The sequence below is a fragment of the Sesamum indicum genome, linkage group LG15 (assembly GCF_000512975.1).
Source record: "Sesamum indicum cultivar Zhongzhi No. 13 linkage group LG15, S_indicum_v1.0, whole genome shotgun sequence".
Lineage (NCBI taxonomy): Eukaryota > Viridiplantae > Streptophyta > Magnoliopsida > Lamiales > Pedaliaceae > Sesamum > Sesamum indicum.
In genome coordinates, this window is record NC_026159.1 from 10,033,861 (window position 1) to 10,045,834 (window position 11,974).

The window sequence follows — 11,974 nt, forward strand, 5'->3', positions numbered from 1 at the left end:
CTTAATATAAAATACTATTTTATTGATATATATAAAATCAAAAAAAATATTTTAATTGAAATTGAAAATATAAATAGAATTATATTGTTGATGTCTTGGTCATATTAAATTATTTATTTAATTTAGACCTAACTTATTTAAATAAAGTATTGAATAAAGTATATTCTTCACATTTTTATTTGGCATTCACAATATATATGTATATATCTATACATAAATATGAATAGAAAAAGACACAAATGTTGAATCAATTTGGTCAACCCTTATAACCAATTTCTGTCACATCAAAAATACATATACATATACTCAACATTTATCACACCTATATACCTATATTTAGAAACAACTAATCCAAATATATTATCAGTTTTCGCACAAAAACCAATAAAGCATTTCTACCTATTTCCAAATGTTGGAAATTGAAAATGAAAATGAAAACACAACCAAACGGGCCCTAGGATTTTGGGACTACAAGTGTTGAACACGTAAAGCGTGGGACCAAAAGTGAGAATAACGCTATCTAGTGGGACCAAAAGTGATATTTTGCCGTTGACCAACATGGACCATACCAGCTGACTAACGGCACGTGCGTGTCACGTGCCGTTTCCGTCAGTTTTTAACGGTGTGGGACTAAAAGTGTTAAAAAATTAGGGTTTTGGGACTATAAGTGTTGAGCACCTAAAGCGCGGGACCAAAAGTGAGAATGACCCTATTTAGTGGGACCAAAAGTGAAATTTTGCAATATATATATAAAGATGCACATCAGTCAGTCATTGTTGACTATATATACACGCAATCTCATCATCAACACAACTATATTTATCATCTAATGCACAAGATTATATAGATATATATGTGTATAAATATACATCAAACGCCACCAAAATGAAATTATTATTTTTATTGACGAGTGAGGAGATAATTGCATACTGACCCGATCTGACTGGAACACAGAGCTGGAATCTAAATTAACATGAATGAGACTGCAATTCAATAAGTTAATAATCTGCACTGCTTATACATGTAAATCAAAAATAGTTCATACGAGACAACAGGAGCAACATATCTAGAATATAAGCAATTTAATTCCAATATGATTAATTTTATTTCATAACCCAATCAACTCATAACAAAACAATAAATTAAACTCCTCTTTCCTTAGTCTGCTCACAAGAGGGATATAGTGTCCTTCTCCACCAAATAAACCTCACTATTCATCAGTTAATGTTTAAGTGAATTCCCTTACAAGCCACATAGGCTCATAAATATTAATTGGTATTACAGCTCTTTCATTTTGCATCACAACTCTTTTTATTTTATTTTACCACACAGATCCATTCAGGTCATCAAGAATTCTCATAATAATTATGTTCAGTTTTCATCACTCCCTCATTTTTACATATCACCATTCTTGTAAGCAACTATTCATGTAAAAACTACATATCCACACATTTTATTTGCAGGCACTAACAATACATTGTTTAACAAATGGAATACTGAATTGCATTTATTTATTTTATTCTCACAATATAATCAATTGGATTACATGGTCAAATCACCCATACAATTCAAAATAGATTAATTCTAGGGGTAAATTATATTTTGTCATTCGAATTATACCCATTTTTCACATTACCATCGAAAACTTTTTATGTGTCAACTTACCATCTCAACTTTACGAAAATTGCACTTCGCATATATGACTGTTTGTTTGTTATTTTTCTGCAGAAAAAACATCACATGTTGTGCATGTGTGAAAAATATCACATCACATAACCTTTAAATAGTACATGTATACTGCATGTAATGTTTTTTCGAGAAAAAACTTGATTGGAAAATAGTTAAAATGGCAAAATGCACAACTTTTAAAGTTGAGATGGTAAGTTGATATAAAAAAAGTTTAGATGCCAAAGAAAACAGTCATTGTTCAAAATGGCAAAATATAATTAACCCTAATTCTAGCATGAGTTGTAGACTCACAAAAAGTTAATATCAGAAGGAAAGAAAACATATATAGATAGTGATCTCGGTCGAAATATGTGTGAACTCCTTTGTCGGGTGAACTAGTCCTCTAAGCGGTTCGAGGTCGCTACCTCTCCCAGTCTGATGTACGGGTCTTGAGAAAAGAGAAGCAGATCATTAGGCTTGTTGGGATGGCCCCCAACGAAGTCCCTCCGATGCTTAGGTCAATGCTTGGTATCAAGGTCGTGGAAGCAGGTCGCTGACGAGCTAGCGAGTCTGAGTGATCTAAAGTAAAGACTAGTAGGAAAGGCATACCATAAATGCACTAAACTTGGAGTATTTATAGTATAAAACTGGGGGTTCTGTTGGTCCAGTAGATGTCTTTCATGTGTCCTGGGTTGTCAGGATCGGGTCACTGGATCCGACCCAATTAGGAAGTCACCAGTCTTCTGGGTAAGATTGTAATTTTGAGGCCTTTCAGGGACAAAATAGTCTTTTTTAGACAAAATTAGCGTTATACCCATCATTACTCCCCCATTTCTTCTTAGTGTGCGGAGCACGGTAAGAAAAGTCGAAGAGTCATTTGATCTCAACCTTTAGATCATCCTATCTTCTTTAGCATACAGCCCTTGATTTTGGCATGCATCTCCATGGTCTGACCCCTATAAATATGGGAGAATTTGACATCAGTCGTGCCACTCATTTGTGATCTACTTCCCTCTAAATGCGAGCTACTTTCTCTTGACTAGATCTGCTCTCTCTAGGTTCCTCCACTTCCAGGTATTTCTCTACGGCCTCCCTTTTCTGTTTAATCATGCCTTCGAGTTCTAGTTCTTCAGAGTTTAGCACATCTTTTAGTAGTTCATCTGGTAGTTCATCTGTGACCTCTCATATGCCTTTAGCTCGTAAGGATCATATTGGCCCATCTAGGACAGTTGTAGATGACTTAGAGGTTGTAACCCCTGCTTTGATCCTCGAACAGTATGAAACATTGTTGGTCAACGAAACCTGGCTTAGCATTGAAAGTACCTTGCAGATGACTGTCACGACGATTAGAAAGATATACCACATCCCCCAAAGTTTTGAAATCATTCTTCCTTCTTCTTCTGATCGGATGAACCAGCTTCCTCCTGGTAGCTGTCCAATCTCTGTAGTTCATTTAGATGCAGGCTTGCGTTTCATAGTTCTGCGACCTGTTGCTCTCATACTATCTAGGTTGGAAATATGCCCAATGCAATTAGCCCCGAACTCAATTCGTCATATACTTGCTTTTATCATAATCATGAGGCATCTAGAGCTTGAACCGGATTTTGACAACTTTAGGTCTCTTTATAAGTTCACGACCTCGAAGAGGTCAGGTGACCAAGGCTTTTTCTATCTCACTGCTAAACCTCATTGTTCCTCCATTTCTATTTTAAAATCAAATGTTGGTCCCTGAAAAGACAAATTTTTCTTTATTCGACCCCCACCTAATCAGGTTTGGCCTTTTCCTTGTGAATGGCGCACCACAAAACCCGAGCCCAAGACTCGTAGTGTAGGACTAGAAGATGACTTAATTGGTAATCTCACCCAATATCAATACAAGGCTAATCAAACTCTTGACGGAGAATACCTTGAAGTTAGCTGGTCTCAGTCCCGCATCCATCTAAGTCCAGGGTTATCTAGGTAACTTATTCTTTTTCCTTCATTCCCTTTAAATCGCTTTCATATAACCAATCCTTTCTTGCAGACTCTATTATAATGGAAGCTCGGATCTCAAAAAGACTTCATGCGATGAAGGCCAAGCGACCCATCATCACTCAAGAAACTGATTCATCATGTCCCCCTTCTCGTACCAGAGATATCCCGAGGTCTCAGGTTGATCGTACTTCTGTTGCCCCTGAGAACGAGCTCCAATATCGATCCATCAGTCCTATCGAGATCGCCAGTGAAGATACTGACCCTGCGACCAAAAACCCATCTCCGTTGGTCGAAGAGTCTATCAAAGAGTTCGACCCTGAGCCACTCAGAAGAAGGTCCAACGGCAAGGAGGTCGCTGAAGGGCGCAAGAGGAAAAATAGGAGCTCGTAATCTAGCCCCTCATCCTCTCGTAAGAAGGCCAAGACTGCTATTTCACGGGCTGAGGAGGAGGACAACTTGAAAGTGGTCAATAAGCTTATAACCTGGTGGAAGGAGGCCCAAGTAGAATTGGGATCCCCCTCCTACAAACCTGCAGAGACGGAAGGTGAGAGATTGATACCTAATTGGGTTATTTCTGGTCAGAGCTCCGTGTTAAAGTCTCATATCGGCCAAGATTCATGGGAGTTATACAAGTCCACCGTTCTGCCTTGCGACCAAGCTCTTTTGGCTTCTTTCTCTCGCATATTCAGGTCAAGAAAAACCTTGCTCATTCCCTCTCTCAGGTAATACTCTTTAGCAATATAGGTCGCATATTATCTTTCACCGATCTATTAATTATGTTCTGCTGATGTATGTAGGTTTCTGCTTTTAGCCATCACCTTTTATTGAAGTGCACCTATTGGCAACATGAGAAGCTGGTCGCTGTTAAATTACTCGAAGAAGAGAAGGCGAAGCTAACGATCTGTGAAAGAGAGACGACTGAATTCTAGGCGCAATTGCGAGCACAAGCTCTAAAGTTTCAGTCTGCCATCACTGCTGCCAAAGAATTGGCCAAGGTTGAAGCCTTCTCTACAGGTCGGATAGCTGGCCGAGAAGATTACCTTGCTTTTGAGGATCAGAAGCAGCGGTTGGAAGTTGCTCGCGATCAAGGTCGCAATCGATATCTGGCATCCGATGATCACAAGCAGCTTCTATCGGATACTCTAATACAGGGTGCCAGAGATTTCCTCAAGTCCTTGCATTCTAGGTCAATGTAGAGATCAAATCTTCCGACTACCTGATGCAGGGCTTCGATCGTTGTACCTCTCAAATCAAAAAATTGAAGGGCTTTGTGGAAGGTTTTGATATCAACTGGCTTGACTCCGCTCTGGATGGAAACCTGGCAACCTTCCCTGAAGGATCACCACTAAAGTATGAAGATGAATTCAAAGTCTTGGTGGATGAGATCGAGAAGATGGTCGAGGACGAGACAGATAAACAGGCTTTAGGAACTTCATAATTTGTAATTATGACTTTCATGAAGATTGCATCCATTATCTTCCCATTTCATGTTTTTGTAATAGCGATCTCCCCTTAGTTTCTAGAAGACTTGTAATCATTCTGCATATTAATGATAACTTTGAAGAATTCCATGGAATAAATAGAATCAATAATGTTCTCTTAAACGCGATCCACTTTATATCGAAATAATTGGGTCGCTTTCAAGTCCATCTTTTCAGATAGCAAGATCTTTTTCAAATCACCAGATCATGTGTTCTTCGGATAGCAATCTTTCCAAGGTCGCTTGGTCTTTTTGGAAACTGATCTTTTTCAGATCACACAAGGTTTTTCAAATAGCATGGTCTTTCTTAGACACAGAATTGATCGCCTTTTTCAGGCCGTGTGGTCTTTTTCAGACGCACAATCTTCACCTTTTTCAGGTCACATTGTCTTTTTCAGACAATCTTCACCTTTGTCAAGTCGCGTGGTCTTTTTCAGATGCAGTTTAGACCTTTCTCAAGTCACGTGGTCTTTTTCAAACAGATTTGATCCCCATTTTTAGGTCGTAGTCTTTTCCAGACGATCTTCACCTTTTTTAGGTCGCGTGGTCTTTCTCAGACACCGGTCTTTTTCAGACTCACCTTTCTCAGGTCGCTTGGTCTTTCTCAGACATGGTCTTTTTCAGACACCATCTTTCATAGATCGAATAGTCCTTAAAATAGCGACCTTTCCCAGGTCGGTAATATTTTATTGCGATGTAAATTATTTCAAAAAGTGCTTTTTATTTTACGCGAGCTTTCTTACACAGAATATAGCCACTTTCTCAAGATATTACAGAAGTGCACATATGATCCCTAAATTTTAACGCTAGCAAAAATATTGATTCTTGCAAAAGCTAATACTCTCGGTAAAAATAATAGTAATATAGACATACCTATATTCTTGAGCTGCCATCTTCACCAAATAACTCCTTTCACAGGATCATTATCGCATCATCCTTCCTTTGTTCCTTCCTTCTCGAGCTTTCCTCTGCTTGGCGACCTACTATGCAATATGTTTCTTGCTTTGCTAGGGGATTTTTTATCTCTACCTCCTGCTTTCAGTATGATGTCCTTGAAGTATTCCTGCCAGAACAATCATTCCATCTCATCCTTCAATTGATAACAATCCTCCGTGTCATACCCTTTATCCCTGTAAAACTTACAATACTTCTTGGAATCCCTCTTCCCAAGCGTTCCTCTAGTTTTCTGGGCCATTACAGCAGGTTGTCCCCTTCAACCATCATCATGGCTTCTGCTCTAGAAGTAACCAACAGTGTATACCTGTGGTATTTCGGTTGGATAGACTTTTTTCTCATCAGGTCGCTTTTGCCTATCTCGACCTCCACTCTATTCCTTGTCCTTGATTGTGTTCATATCTTTCTCGTCGATGTATTTTTGAGCGAACTGCATTAATTGTTCTACATTTTCAGGAGGATCCCGTGCTAATGCCGATGGAAACGGTCGCTTCTTCAACCCATGTATCAATATGCTCGTCATTATATCAATCCTTAGATCTTGTACCTCAAGGGTCTCATTGTTAAACCTCCCTATGAAACTTTTGAGGGACTCGTCACTTTTCTATCGGACCATGAAGAGGTAGGTCGCTGACCTCTTCGCCCTCCTTTTACTGGCAAAGTGAAACGTGAACTTCTGCACCAACTATCCATATGATTCGATGGTTCCACTCGGCTAATTCTTGCGCATTTCCTGTCAAAGTTCTCTCAAACAATTTTGCATTAATCGAATCAGTTTGTCCATACAAGTTCATTATCAATTCAAAGGGAAAAATGTGCTCTTGTGGATCCTTTAACCCATCATATTTGGGAAGACCGGATAGTCGAAAATTTGGATCCACGAGTTCGGTTAGAATTTGTTGGCAAAAGGTGAGTTCTTGTTTTGCTTCACCAGCTCGCCTCTCTTCTTCAGTTCATCTATCTGTTACTTCAATTTTTCTATCTACTTCCCCACATTTTCTACTTTTGCCCTCGATATTGATGGTTCCCTCTTTGTCCTGATCTTACTAGATACTGTGTCTGATGTTCTCATGCTTGGCTGCAACTTGTTCTTCCCCTATGGTCGTCTGCTATCGTTCTTTCTTTTTCTTCGAGCAACCTTCATCTTACGGATTCCCTAGCAGCAGGTGTAACTGTTCTCCTTTCATGCTCCCTATAACATTCCTACTAGCTATTTCGTTGAAGCTCTTCATTTGTTAGATGCAACATTCTCCTTTCATAGGCAAAATAGTCTTTTTCAAATAAAGTTAGGGATATACCATCAGACAAAAGCTCCTTAAAGCATCCTCCTTTTCCCAAAAAAACAACTAATACAAACAAAACAAATAGATAACAATGATTAAGAAAAGAATTCTGCACTGTTGGGCAAGAACACCAGAGCTTACTTGGTAGGAACAACAGAGATGATGAGGCAGACAAAAACCCTAAATACGACGACGAGACGACCGACGGCGGGCAAGACGGCAGTGGAGAGAAGGGAAGAGAAAAAGAATAAAATTTATAGTATGTTAAAATATGTAAACAAAAAAAAAGAATAAAAACTGTATAATCAATAAAATAAATACCTGGGGATTGACGACAGCGGCGATGAGACGGCAAAAAGAAAAAGAGAAGAGAAAAAGAGGAGAAGCAAAAAAAAAGAAAAAGAAAAGATGAAGGAGGCCGAGAACGACGGTGGCGATTGGACACAACGGCAGAGAGAAAATAAAAAGAGAAGAAGAGAAATTAAAAGAAAACGAGAAGAGGCAGCGGGATACGACGGCGGCGGAAGGAGGAGGACGTCGGCGGGATGAGGCGGCGGCGGGAGGAGGAGGGCAGGCAGTGTGTAGAAAGGGGAAGGAAGAAAAGAAAAGAGTGTGGAAGAAAATAAGAGGTGAAAAATGGAGAGGGAGAAGGGGGAAGAGAGAGAGAGAGAGAAATAAAAAATTATGTTATTAAAAAATTAGAAGAAAAATTTTAGGGTTAACTTAAAATTAATTTTGTATAAGCCTAAATAAGAAAATTAGTATAGGTTAATAAAATTTACTAGTAAATATTATTTTGTGTATTAAAAGAAATAAAAAAAATACTATTATTGTGGTTGAAATTATTAAATTTTAACTTTAATTTTAATTTTTTCTTTAATAAATAAATAATATTTTTTATATTTAAAGATATATTTATTTTGTGTTAAAAAGAAAGTAATATATATACAGTATACATATAGCTATCAATCAATATATATATCTAGAAAATAAAGTATAATACAATTATACCAACCAATCAATATTCATCATATAATAACAACAAATGTAAAAAAATAACACATACCCACAATCATATATCAGTCCAAGACATGATATCCGACGTTATAGTTTATTTCCTTAGAGCCCTGCTTACCCAAGCTGGAATGCATCATCTAATGGTCTTTGCCAGCCATCATCATCATCATCTCAATCCATCATCAATCATATCGCATAACACACAACTCGTAAGATATCTCATATTATCTCCATTGATTAATGACAGCACACGACTCATCATTAATCATCATAAGCCATTGCATTAAACTCCCAAATAGGTAAGCCATCTTTTTATTTCAATTCAACATCACATCATTAACTCATCATTCAATTTCATTTAATATTTTATAAACAACCATTCAAATAGTCAACATCACCGATCAAAAATATGAACAACCAATATATTATATCCACACATATATATAAATTCAATTCGCTATACTTACCTCAAATCTCAAATATTTAGGTTGATAAAAAGAGCAACTCAACCCTCTTCATTATCATCATATTCTATAGTAAATTATAGTACATATGACCAATATATATTGTAAATATCATAAATTCATAATAGAATATTGTATAATATTTCTCTATATTCAACCAATCTTTTAATATATCTAAATATTTCTATAATACTTTAATATTCCATCATGAGATGTCCAATTGTAGTAATTTCCACAAAATCCTTTTCTGTAGAGATCATATGTCACATCTTCTGTAGATTTGGACTTACTATTTCTATATTACTATGTATAAGAATTTGGGAAGCTTATCACTGAATGTGAAAGTTATCCCATGTCATAAACTAGTCGTGCTACTAATGCTCAAAATCATATCGTGCTACAAACATATGTCATCTAATGCACAGTGATGTTTGGGGTCTTCACAAATTAACAATATCACAGGAAAAAAAATGGTTTGTGACTTTCATGGATGATCTTATAAGGTTGTGGTAGGTATATTTGATGAATGAAGAAACTGAAGTAGAGAATTGTCAAAGAATCTTACAACATGGTTAAAATCAACATATTAAGCTGTAATAATGGAACAAAATATTTTAATATGTGCCTAGTATGTCTTTTAAAGGAAAAGGTGTCCACCATCAATCTACACGTAGCAATACCCCTAAAACAAAATGGAATTGCTGAGAAGGAAATCGAGCATCTTTTTGAAGTAACTTGTTCAATGACGTTCTCTATGCATGTTCCTAAGTTTTATTGAAGAAACCATTTTAACAATGTCATATTTGATTAACAGGATGTCAAAACGAGTCTTGAAATACGTAATAGCTTTAGAATGTTTTTAAGAAAATTTTCCTTACATCCAAAATATTTTTAAATTTACGTTTAAAAGTTTAAGGTTACACTGTGTTTGTCCAAATACCTAGCACAATTGAGCCTGAGGCTGAAGAGCATGTTTCCATAAGTTATGTTCATAGCAGAAAAGGAAACAAGTGGTATAATCCTTAAATTAGGGATGGATGTCTCCAGTAGGAAAGTCAAGCCTATTTTGTGTAGAGTAAACAAGAAAAAAGAAGAAAAATCCTCATGTAAGCCATCACATTATTATGACTAATCCAAAAAAATTGCCTATGAAATCCATCACATTTTCATATTTCTACCTAAATATAACTAATCCAAACCTCTTGTTTTCATCCACATTCCTTTTATAAAATCAAAATGAGGAATTAATAAAAGAAATTAAAGATGTATGAATACAGTCTTCATCCTCAATTTACAGAGAAGAAGGGGTATTTTCTCCACAAAAAGTCACATCTTTTAAAGTGAAATCAAACATCCAATTCAAGGAAATCAAGAAGTAGTAAGTGGAAGAAAGGGAGGAGGAAAAACCTGTGGATTTGGGTATCTGATCATCTTTGCACCTACAGTGAGAACGGGAATGTCAATCAAACCAGTATCTACAATCACACACATTGCCTTTCCACAACCACAAATTGATTCATATATATTCATCATCTAAACTACTTGTTATTAATGTGTCTATCTTCCCCTCACTCATCTATTTTTGACACTGAATCGGATCAATGGCAGGGAAGAACAAATAAAGAAACTCTACACATAATGTGGAAGAATAAATACCAAATATCTTAAAGAAAATTTAGAAACAGGGGTACAGAAATGACAAGAGTAGTCATCCAAACCCCACAATTGGAAGTCTTCCAAACAATCATAAGCATCCGTAATTAAGGAATACTGTATTTTCACATACGAAGCAACAACATAACCTCAATACACTAGAAACAAAAACCCAATAAGTACAGCCTATGCATAGGCATTTATACAAGCATATAGACTTTTACATTCAACACAATAATGCTCGTCAGCATCCTCAACCCGCACAAGAAAGCGAGGCCACTTCATAATCGGTCCAAGTGTCATACACTCCCGATAGATCCATATCGTACTAACCGTTTCCCCTGGCAAGTCGTTCCTATGTGCCTGTCTTCTGTAACCATTTCCTTTCAAAACGTAGTCATGACGTTTCTCCTAAAGCAATACCTTAAATACTCGACCACTCACATCACACGTTGGGACCTCGATACCTTTGACCTCATTTCTAGCTCTTCTTGAGTAAATGCCATCGCGATGGATGAAGAAAAATGTTTCTTGCGCAGGTTTAGACTCCGCACCCCAAGCTCACCACGTGCATCTGAGCCAAAAGTGACGCCTTTATAGAGATGATGCGATTTTGAATTGTCAAAATCGGGGTTCTACAGTGAACAAGAATAGGTAAGCAAACTAATACTCTTTTCATACGTGTTGACAATGTTCCACAGATAAAAAATTTAAAATTGCACATGGTAGTTTATCAGCTACAGCTGGAAAAGCCATAATAGGAATTTTAGAGAACATAGAACTTCAATATGTTCTCCATATTCTGAAACTTGCTTTTAATTTTCGTATTACTTTTTTTTTCTATTCTCACTATAAATGTTAGGATGCGACCTCGAGGAGAATGATTGTCAATGCGATAATAATCGAATGACTTTAAAACTTCAATGACAACTTCTTTAGTAATAAAAACGCTCAAGGTTTTTCATAGTAGTCGTTCAAACTCTGGTTTATGAACAAATTATACATTGGCATCTTAGATTAGGACACCCTAGTCTCGCTTATCTTCAACATATGTGCGCTACTTTTTTTAATAATTTGGAAAGCTTAACACTGAATGTGAAAGTTGTCTCATGTTCGAATGCTCAAAATCATATCGTGCTACAAACCTATATCATTTAATGCACAGTGATGTTTGGGGCCTTCACAAATATTTGATGAATGAAAAAACTGAAGTGGAGAATTGTCAAAGAATCTTACAACATGGTTAAAATCAACATATTAAGCTCTAATAATGGAACAAAATATTTTAATATGTGCCTGGTATATCTTTTAAAGGAAAAGGCGTCCCCCATCAATCTACACGTAGCAATACCCCTAAAACAAAGTGGAATTGCTGAGAAAGAAATCGAGCATCTTCTTGAAGTAACTTGTTCAATGACGTTCTCTATGCATGTTCCTAAGTTTTATTGAAGAAACCATTTTAACAATGTCATATTTGATTA

At 36.7% G+C, this 11,974-nt stretch overlaps 1 long non-coding RNA gene across 2 annotated transcripts; it reads right to left on the reverse strand.

The window, feature by feature from the left end:
* Positions 2,170-7,995, reverse strand: LOC110013153. 2 transcript variants are annotated; one of them, XR_002288311.1, is made up of 3 exons: positions 7,681-7,995; positions 7,501-7,539; positions 2,170-7,328 (listed from the first exon to the last, which is right to left on the reverse strand). It is a non-coding gene; the product is annotated as an uncharacterized LOC110013153 (long non-coding RNA). The 2 variants fall into 2 exon arrangements; XR_002288310.1 differs by having other exon boundaries at positions 2,170-7,539.